The sequence below is a fragment of the Trichosurus vulpecula genome, chromosome 8, assembly GCF_011100635.1.
Source record: "Trichosurus vulpecula isolate mTriVul1 chromosome 8, mTriVul1.pri, whole genome shotgun sequence".
In the NCBI taxonomy this organism is placed as follows: Eukaryota; Metazoa; Chordata; class Mammalia; order Diprotodontia; family Phalangeridae; genus Trichosurus; species Trichosurus vulpecula.
Window position 1 is genome coordinate 248,894,053 of NC_050580.1, and position 11,691 is coordinate 248,905,743.

The following is an 11,691-nucleotide window of genomic DNA, read 5'->3' on the forward strand; positions in this document are numbered from 1 at the left end:
TCATTTGTTTGTCTCTACAATGTTGTTATTGTATAGCTTGCTCTCCTTGTTTCACTCACTTCACTCTGAATCAGCTCATATAGGTTTTCCTAGTTTTCTCTGATACCACACCTTTCATCATTTCTTATATAGCATAATAATATTCTATTATGTTCATGTATCAAAATTTCTTTGACTGTTCCTTAACCATTAGGGACCCATTTAGTTCACAGATCTTTGCTACTAGAAAAACATCTGCTATAAAATTTTTCTGCATATTGGATCTTCTCCTACCTTTTTCTTTGATCTCTTTGCTATATAGGATTCAGATCCTACAGCATCAAAGGGTAGACATAGTTTAGTTAAGTTTGGGGCACAGTTCCAAATTGCTTTCCAGAATGGCTGAACCAATTCGCAGCTCCCCACAGTGTATCAGTGTCACCTGTTTTCCTATAGTACCTACAAAAAACTGTCATTTTCTTTTTTTATCATATTTAACAATCTGTTATTATGAAGTGGAACTTTGGAGTTGCTTTAATTTGCATTTCTCTAATTATTAGTAATTTGGGGCATTTTATAGGGTTATTGATAGCTTGAATTTCATACCCTGAAAACTGCCTGTTTATATGTTTTTTAACTATTTTCTCGATTGAGGAAAGGATCTTGTTCTTATGAATTTGAATAAATTCTTTATTTATCATTGATATGCAACCTTTATCAAGGAAATGATGTAAAAATATATTCCTTCTTTTATGCTCTCTATTCCTTGGTCATTTTTCCAGTGAAATAGTCTCATTTAGACAGATAGCTATTAAGAAATCACGTGCATGTCAGTGTATTTTACACTGTTCCAATAACCTCTAGAATGACCACATCTCTTTATTAACGTCTTTGTTAAAAATGGACTTTGTTAAATCCTTCATTGAAATTCAGATATCCTTTCCTCATATCATTTTCTCAGTCAATCTGTCTCCTAAACTTGTCAAAAAAGGAAATGGGAGTAGTCAAAGATCTGGGCTTAATGAGTCAACATTGGCTGGTGGTATTCATTGCTCCCATCCCATAAAGTTGTCAAGTATATACAAGTCACCATTCTGCTGCAGTTTACTATGTCTTTACCCTTTGAAACCTCATAAACGCTAAATAATTTTTGTCTCACAGAAGAATTAGGTTTCATGATAATAGTCATGAGTTATTGCAGTGTCGTTATTGCAAAAAGCTCCAAATGTTTCAAATGTTTTAAATCATAGATCTTGTTTTACTGTTAGCATCCTTGCCATTTTATAGCTAGAAAAAGTAGGATACAGAGAGGTCATTAGGTCACTTTTTCAAGGACAATGAGTCAATCTCATGGCTGAGGTTGAATTCTGGTCTCTGTTATTGTTATTCAGACTCTTACCCCAGATTCGGCAGTCTGGTATTCTATCTGGGCACTGTGAAACACAAAGGAACATGGCCATCTGTTCTAGCAACTAGAAGCATACCTTAGTGAAGAGAGCACTCAACTGGTAGTCCTGATATATTGAATCTTAACTTTGCCATTAACTAGCTATATGATGTTGGGCAACTGATCTAGCCTCTCTGGGATAAAACGGGAAAGTAAAGTAAAAGTGGTTATATCAGTCTGACTGATATGCCTCTCAAGAATCACGGTTGGGACCAGGATGACAGCATAACATTTTACTACTAATAGGTCAATCTGTTTGCTAGACAAAGGACACAAAGGGCAAGCACTGGAAAGTAACCAGTGGTAGATGAACATTGAGGCTTGGCCAGCAGGGAAACTTGAGTTGTCTAAATACCTGCCGCCCCAATCCCAAATCATTGGTACAGGACTTTTTCTTTATTGGTGGAGATAAATGCCCTGCACTGAATGAGAGAGTAGGGGGATGGGGGTGGTGTTGGTGAGAGGAGAGCTTTATCATTCTCAATGAATCTTCTTCAAGTAGTCTTTGAGTCACTTCGAGTTGCTTTGAATGATTTGGGCCAACCACACTTCAAGCTGCTGAAGGAAAAGACTTGAGGAAGACTTGAGAGGATCTGGCAATCTCCATCATGTAGACAATCTCTGTCATCTAGAGATTTGGAGGAATTTCCTTTTGGGTGAAGTCTAGGACTCTCTCTCTTGGTTGAGTTATCTTACCCCCAATAGGAGAGCTCCTTCATTTTGTATTGTCTGACGTTTATTTTCCTTTGTATGCCTTCTCCAATTTCTACTTTACTACTGATTTGGATAAATGGGTTTTATTGGCTAAGTGCGATGTGTGTTCATTGGGGAACTGGTATTTGGTGGTAAAGGTGTCAAGTCTTGGATTAAGCTTAGGGTCCTCCTTACCCACTTAATATCGAAACAATGATCAGAGGTTAGCTTAAACTTGATGATATCCCCTAGCTCAATAATATTTAAGGGAGCAGATATAATTCTAGCCCAGTACCTCCTCTTTGAGGAGAGTAGGGTCACCAAGCTTCTGGCCCCAACCTCCTGGCAGGAATTAGCCTCCCTTGGAGAACTGTAGGAGGAAAAGAGGCTAGAGATATGTACTCTGTCTCCCTTTGAGTCACACAATGACACACAATAACATACCTCTCCCCCATGCCACATGTCGAGGGAAAGGGCTTTGTCACCTACAGCCCTCTACACACTGAAAGATACAAAGTAGAGCAATGGGGCCAAACAATTTGTGAAAAGGAAAAAAAATCATAAAGCATTCACACAGTCTATGCTAACTAGGCTCTATATGCTACAGAGAAGAATTGTTAGATGAGTTCTAAACTCCCTTCCAGCTTTAACATTCTATGCCTTTATATAGATCCTATCTACACAGCACTGCTCATTGCCCTGAATATGGGATGAGAACTGCACAGAAGAATTAGAAGTGCCCAGGAACTGTGGAAAAAAAAATGAGAATTAGGACTTTGATTCCTGGGTAGCAACTGAATAATTCAACACTGCCACTAAATAACCTTGAACTAGTCTCTTTAAGCAGCCAATCATTCAGTATTTGTTTCTCAGGACTGGAAACATTTCTATATCTCAATAGATTGTTGCTAAACAAATAATGTATGTGGTATTAACCATGAGGGAGGAGGGAAACACCTCTTATTCTGTCATTAATTTTTTTAACTCCGCATTGTATAGATTGGAACTATGTAAACATCTCTTGCCTTTATGAAATACTTTTGTCTACTCTGCATAACAGAAATATAATTGTGGCAACCTTCTGTTTCAGAGTCTTCCTGTCAATACTTAGTGGGCTGCAGATATACCTCCCAGCAGGCAATTTCCACTCACCCATAAACTCCTTACAAAATAACTTCCATAATTCTGTGTTAGTAATAAGTTTACTCAATGTAAGTCATGCTCTATGGGGATCCTGATACACCTGTGATGAGATCCGAAAAGAATTGAAACAGTCAAATCAAACCAGAGAGAGAGCTGAGATGGAAAGGGAACTAAAAAGAAGAGAGATAAAACCAAAATTCTGAGGAAGGCAACTGAGATAGGAGGGAATTTTAAATATTAGTGAATAAATGAATAAGATGAATCACTGGATGGATGGATGGATGGATGGATGGATGGATGGATGGATGGATGAATGGATGAGATAAATGACTGGATGGATAAATGAATGAAATGAATCTAATCACTGTAATTACATGAGTATTCATTCAGTGCTTACTGTATGCAAGTCATTGTGCTAGGTGACAGGGTTACTAAAACATAATGAAAAACAAAGAGTTCTCTCAATAATAACTAGCATTTATATTGCTTTTTAAAGTTTGTAAAGCTCTTCACAAATACCATCTCATTTGACCTTCACAACAACACTGGTAGTATTCTCATTTTACAAATGAGGAAACTAAGGCAGATAAAAGTTAGGCGACTTGCCCAGGGTCACACAGATCAGTTTTTATCTCGAATCTGGGATCAGTTTTGAATGCAGCTCTTCTGACTCCAGGCCTCTGTCCACTGTACCTCTAACCTCTATCCGCTGTACCACTTTGTTGTTGTTGAGTCATTTTTAAGTCATGTCTGACCCTTCATGACCCCATTTGGGGTTTTCTTGGCAAAGATACTAGAATGGTTTACCATCTCCTCCTCCAGCTCATTTTACAGATAAAGAAACTGAGGCAAAAAAGTTAAGTGACTTACCCAGGGTCTCACAGCTATGAGAGAAATGAGTCTTTCTTTCTTACATTTCTCTCTTACATTAATGACTAATTATTAAATTAAGATTAAGGTTTTTTCCTTCCTATTTCCTCATTCAGAAACTGACCCCTGTAGGTTATTCCGAAGGCCATTGCTGATAGAAGAGATTGCCTAAATCCAAGAGGTACATGTTTTTTGATCTTCGGTGGGACCCCACCCAACTACAAAACCTTACAGTGTAGGCGAGATCTTGCCCTTAGAAAATAAGCCTCGACACTTGCAACTTTCCATTAGAATTTAGGGTGACCCAGCTTACAAAGGGGAATACCAGTCAGAGTATTCAAGGTAGAGATGAATTTCTTTTTATCCAGATTCCTGGAGGCAGCTGAGTCTGAAGACTTTTTGTCCACCTCCTCAGAGCTGATTTCAGTCTGCAGGTACACCCCATTTTTCAAAAGTTTTTTTAAGCATTCAATGTTCTCCAGGGGGTGTTTTTGGTTTCCAAGAGGGCCACTGACTTCATTTTATTAATTATTTGTTTATTAAATTGATTATTAATTACTAAGAAACTATGTCTCTTGGCCTTTTCATGTGTCACAGCTAGTAAGCATCTGAGGCTGGATTTGAGCTCAGGAAGATGCGTCTTCCTTACTGCAGGCCCAGTGTTCTATCCACTATACTCCCTAGCTGACTGTTACTCTCTAAGACAGGGGTGGGGAACCTGAGACCTTGAGACCACATGTGGCCTTCTAGGTCCTCGGGTGTGACCTTTTGACTGCTTCCAAGTTTTATAGAACAAATCCTTTTATTAAGGGGATTTGTTCTGTAAAGTTTGGATTCAGTCAAAGGGCTGCCCTTAAGGACCTAGAGGGCCACATGTGGCCTCAAGGCCGCAGGTTCCCCACCCCTGCAAGAGTTTACATTCTACTCATTCTAGTAACTCCTACATTCAACTCAGGAGATACAATATTTACACAGACAAGTAAGCACTTGAGAATTTGAAGAGGGGGAAAAATGCTAACAAATAGTAGTACCCAAAAAAGACATCATAGCAGATGTCATCTTAGATGAGCTTCGAAGGAAGCTAGAGATGCTGGGAGCAGAGGTAAGGAGAAAAGGTATTCTAGGCATGCAGGGCAGTCCCTGTAAAAGCAGGAGATGAAATGTTCAGGGGAAAGTAAGCAGGCCAGTTTGGTTGGAATATATGATATGTTTGAAGAGGAATGTCTGGAAAGGTAAGGGGGAGCCAGATTGTGAACGACTCTAAGTGCTAAATAAAGGAATTTGTGTTTTATCCTAAAAGCGATAAGGGGCCAAGAATTTGGAGAAGGGAGTGGTATGATCAGAATTATACTTTAAAAAGATTATTTTAGTAGCTATATAGATTGTTAAAGGACAAGGCCTGGAAGCAGAGAAACAATTAGGAGACTTTTGCAATTATCTAGGAAAGAGGTGATGAGGTCCAGAAATAGGGCAATGGCCATATGAGTAGGGATAAGGGGATGGATGTGAGAAATATTGTGGAAGCTGAAGTGCCAAGAAATGTCAAATAATAGGATATTATGAGGGGAAGGAGAAGGGAGAGAGAAGAGTAAATGTACCAATGTGAGTAAAGAGGCAAATGTGCTGTATAGACCCCATAGGGTAACATAAGTGGACCACAACATACCTGACCACCTTTGTGTAATAACAAAATCAGAATATTACATTTTTCAATGGAAAGCCCCCCTCCCTCCGCAAAACGATGTGGGCTCTTGATGCAATCAGGGACTGCTTGGGTAATCCTATAGACTCATTAAATCCCAAAGGAAAGCTCACTATCCTGCCAGCAGATCATGAAGTTGATGGAGGAATTTCCTTGATCAGCCCACCATAAAAGAATGAATAAACCCAAGCAGGCCTTCATATTTTCATTTACTTTTGGCATTTCCACTAGTCTAATTTCAAATCTTATATTTCTCTGAAGTACCTCATCAAGATTCTGTGCTTCCATTGATGGAGCTGGGAATTGGCCCACCTATTTTGGGAAATAGAATGGAATTATATTAGAATTATATACCCGAGGGGGCGGAGCCAAGATAGCAGCTTGAAAACAGGGACTTGCTTAAGCTTTCCCCCAAATCCCTCCAAATACCTGTAAAAAATGACTCTAAACAAATTCTAGAGCTACAGAACCCACGAAAAAACAGAGGGAAACAAGTCTCCGGTCCAAGATGTTCTGGATGGTCGCTGGGGTCTATTGCACCGTGCTGGGAGCAGAGTACAGCCCAAGGTGGGCTGCGCCAGGACAGACCAGGCATAGAGTACACCAGGCAGAGCAGGCCTCAAGTTCCTGAATCACTGAACTGTGGCAGTTACCAGACTTCTCAACCCACAAATGCCAAAGACAGAGTAGGTCAGTGGGAAAACTGTTGGCTCTGGGTGAGGGAAGTGCATGGTCCCGCCACAGCCCCGGGGCAGCAGCAGTGGCTGCTTCCAGCCCCAGGCCCACACGGTGGGAGGAATCAAGCAGCTGATCAGAGCAAGAGTGCAGAGGTTGCTTTGCTGGCACTAAGGCAAGGTTCTCTTGTTTTGCCCTGCTTGGATCTGGGTCATGGTCCTGGTTCAGGGTTCTTGGGGGAGGAGGAGCACTGGTGTGGCTGAGCTTTGTGGTGGCTGTGAAGAGGGAGTCTTCCTGGTGGTTACACTGCAGAAAGGAGTGCCTGAACTCACAAACCAGAGCACAGGCCAGGAGAGGAGCATCATACCTCCTCAGAATGTAGCTCTGAAAACAGCCATGCAAAACCCCAAAGCTTGAGACAAAGCACTCCCCACTCTAAAAGCAGTCATACCCTGACAAAAAGCTCAAAAATCAAGTAATTGACTGGGGAAATGAGCAAGCAGCATAAAAGGACTCAGACTATAGAATCTTTCTTTGGTGACAATGAAGATCAAAACATACAGCCAGAAGAAGTCAACAAAGTCAAAGAGCCTACATCAAAAGCCTCCAAGAAAAATACAAATTGGTCTCAGGCCATGGAAGAGCTCAGAAAGGATTTGGAAAATCAAGTAAGGGAAGTAGAGGAAAAATTGGAAAGAGAAATGAGAGTGATGCAAGAAAATCAGGAAAAACAACTCAATGACTTGCTAAAGGAGACCCAAAAAATACTGAAGAAAATAACACCTTAAAAATAGACTAATTCAAATGGTAAAAGAGCTCCCAAAAGCCAATGAGGAGAAGAATGCTTAGCTGCTTAGCCAAATGGAAAAGGAGGTCCAAAAGACCACTGAAGAAAATAGTGTCTTAAAAATTAGAATAGAGCAAGTGGAAGCTAGTGACTTTATGAGAAATCAAGAAATTATAAAACAGAACCAAAAGAATGAAAAAATGGAAGACAATGTGAAATATCTCATTGGGAAAACCACTGACCTGCAGAATAGATCCAGAGATAGTTTAAAGATTATTGGACTACCTGAAAGCCATGATCAAAAAAAGAGCCGAGACATCACCTTTCAAAAAATTATTAAGAATCATATACCTTTGACAGTGCTACCAGTACTGGGTATATACTGCAAAAGGGACAAAGAGGAAAAAAATGACATACACACACACACACACACATATACACATATATGTGCACATGTGTGCATATACACACATATATGTAAATACACACATACATAAATATACACACATTGTATATACACATACACATATTACATAATATGTACACATATGTGTTCATATATATATTTCACCTGTGGCTCTAAGATGTGTAGCATACATAGTGAACATACCCCAATAAACTGTCTCAGGAGATGGGTTAAACGGGTTGAGGGTAACCAACAGGCCTCTCAAATCTAGCAGTGAATTAGGGGAATGTCTACCCCAACCATGTGAAGATTTCCCCTGGCAGAATGGGTGAATGAGAACACTTTGTTCCAACAGCCATAGAAGTGGCTAAAGCAGGTACTGTGGAGAGCTTAGAGCCTGGTCAGACATTGAAGACACCAAGTTTATCCACTGCATCCCAGATCATCACCAGTTGTCCTGACTTTTTTCTTGCCACTGGACTTCAATGACTCTACAAGTGAGAATGAGGCTGATGACTTTGTGCTACTCTACATCACCCCATGATGTCATTGGACCTCTTTGAGAACAAAGGACAAACAACAACATGTATATACGTGTATATATATATATATATACACATATATGTATATATATGCATATGTATTGGCTTTTTTGTGGTGGTAAAGTACTAGAAGTAAAGTGAGGGCCCTATTGATTAAAGAATGGCTGAACAAACTATGATATATGAATGTAATAAAATGTTATTGTATGGTAAGAAATGGTAAATATGAAAAAATCAAAGAAATTTGGGAAGAATTGTATGAACTAAAGCAAAGTACAAAGAACTGGGTGAATAATCCACATGATGGCTATAAAACTATAAGGAAATTGTCAGAACTCTGATCGAACATTTACGACTTCAGAGGACTGCAGGTCAAATTGCATTCCTCTTCTCACTGGGGGGGGGTGGACTATAGCAATAAAGTGCATATATTGTCAGAGATGGAGAGGGATGAAAGGACAGCAATGCAATAAGAAAAAAAAGCATGAACAAAATATTTGTTTAAGAAATAAAGATTCTTTTCTCAGTCTCTCTACTTCATTTAGGGAATATCTCTTTCCATTCCATCCCCATTAAGCAGATTTAATGACAAGCACCCATTATTTGTGTTTCCCTTGCTCTCTTTTTGCTGTTCAAGGCAATTGGATTACAAGACAAATCATCGGTCAGAACCTTTATGTGTTCCCCTTAGATAACCAAAATGAACACCAAAATATAGTTTACAATCCCACTTATTTCTACAAAAGAAAAAAAGGTACCCCAGATTTATTAAATGGTGAAAGAAGGAGAAACATGATAGATGTCTCATGCAGACCTTCCTTTGTCATTTTCAGAGCAATGATACAGAAATGATCATCCATCTTTGTCATTTTAAAGTACATCTCGCCATATGTTTGACTGTCAGGCAACCCAGAATACTGCACATGTTGGCTGAAGGTCTGACCCATCAATTCAATGGAATTTCATCATTTTTGCAGGAAAAAGATTCCATTTTCATTTTCAAAGCGTCTTGGGGACTGGCTTCATGCCTACTTGCTAGTGTAGTTTTGTTGGTTTGTTTTTTTAACAAGCATACTGTGGTTGTGTTGCAAATCCCAGAGCCTCACTAAGACTATCATTTCCAAATGTGCTGGCTCTAGGCTAGATGCACACCACAGGACTCGGTTTTGAAAAGGATGTGATCATTAAGAGAACAAAAACAGAAGGTACATGCTTCTTAGGCAAATAGCAAAGTGGGCTATTTTTTCCACTTTGTAAGCCTGTTGTTGTTTTCCAAAAGCTCAGTTGTAACTCCAGCCCTCTTTGCCTTTAGCAGTAATTTGACTTCTGTATTCCAGAAGCCTCCAAAATGTGCACAAAATCATGATTAACCAATTTGTCAATACTATGGTGCTTACACTTATGGGCCTTTTGATCCTAACAGCAGAAAAGTCAGATTTCAGTCTTAGCTCTCTGAGATTCAGAGTACTTTAATGATCTGCCCAAGATCTTCCCATCTCTAAGTCCAACCCTCTATCCACTTGGTTCCATAGGACTTTCTAGGCATTCTAATTAACATGTCAAATTGTAAAAGGAAGGGGAATGTCTAGCTCGGAGATTTCAAACCTGTTTCTGATTTGGGTGATAAAGGAGATTGCTTGAGGCACATATCTAGGGTCACACAGCTAATAAATGTCAGAGGTCCAATCTGAACTCAGCTCCTTCTGACTCCAAGTCCAATACTCTATCCTCTATGCCCCACCCAAACCTGAGTACCTAGACCTGAGTTCAACTCTGGTTTCTAACATACCAGTGTTGTCCCTTGGCAAATCACTTAGGATCTGTTTGCCTCCGTTTCCTCAACTATACACTGGGGATAATAATAGGACCTTCCTCACAGACTTGTTGCGAGGATCAAATAAAATAATATTTGTAAAGAACTTAGCACAGCGCTTTCGCATAGCATAAGCAAATGCTCATTTCCTTCCCATCTCAATATGCCAAAAGTAACTCTTGGAGACTTTCTTTGCTCATTGTGTGATAGGTGGATTGGAAATCACAGATTCTTTGTGTTTTTCGGCTAACCAACCAATTGAAAAATAATTTCATATTCTAGGAGGATTTTAGGAAGACTGGAGAGTCAGCTTTAGTTTCTTTTCTTCAACTCCCATAGCATAATGCTAAATTTAATCCTTGAAAATCAACAGCATAGATTAGTAGGCGACCTATTGGCCTCTAAATGCCCAGCAACCCATGACCTCCTGTGACCATGGAAAGAAGCAGACATCAATTTATCAGTAGTAATGCTTCCCGAGCACCTGGGATTCCAATTAGCTCTAATGCAATTAGGGGTCTCTGGCTGGGAGCTGTGTCTCCGTGATAATTCTGGTGTCCTCGGGATGATTGTTATCTTTTGCTGTCTTCTAGAGATGTTATAAATTAATCAAACGACTAAGTTATCCTTAAAAAAATTATTAAATAACTGATGTGGAACCCCACAGAGGCAAGGCTTTCATGGATCGAAGAAGGAATGAAATTTCAGACTTTCTGAGCACCTGGAGCAATAAAAAATGTCAGTGGAAGTGAGATTGGGCTTTTCAAAGTGATTTGTAGATCAAGTCTATCAAGAATAGTGGGTAGGCATCTTCTTGGGCGAGGATGGCCCTAAGTAATACAAACTAAAAAATTCAAAGGGAAGGAATACTGTCCTAACCATGTCATGTATCATCCCCAAAGGAGAAAAAAATTATGAGAACTCCAGAACGTTAGGAAGAATGGAGTCATCTTCATGGCCAGTGTAAAGAATAATAATGAATGCCAGCATTTGTATAACACTTTAAGGTTTGCAAAGTGCTTGAGAAAAATCATCTCATTTAATCCTTGCAACAACCCTGGGATTTTGGGGCTATTATTATCATCACTATTTTTTATTTTATTATTATTTTTATAATTTTTGGAGAGCGAAAGGCAGGGCAATTGGGGTTAAGTGACTTACCCAAGGTCACACAGCTAGTGAATGTGTCAAGTGTCTGAGGTCGCATTTGAACTCAGGTCCTCCTGACCTCAGGGCCTCACTGCACCACCTAGGTGCCCCATCACTATTTTTACAAAGGGGGAAACTGAAGCAGACAGAAGTTAAGTGACTTCAGGGTCACATAGGCAGTGTCTGAGGACAGATTTGAATTCAGGTCTTCCAGACTCCAGGCCCAGTGTTCTATCTACTCTGCCACCTAGTAGAGATAAAAAACTTAGCTGATCAGAAACAAACTTACCCCGCATAGGTCACTTGTACTTCTCTAATGGACTTAATAATCTATGATACTGGCTTATCTCCCTACCAGTCTGTAAGCTCCATGAGAGTAAGGTCTATATCTGAACTGTGTATCTCTACTAGTGCCTAGCATAGTCTTCTACACATGGGAGGTGCTTAATAACTGTTGGATGAATAGATGAACTCCTCTTCTGGAA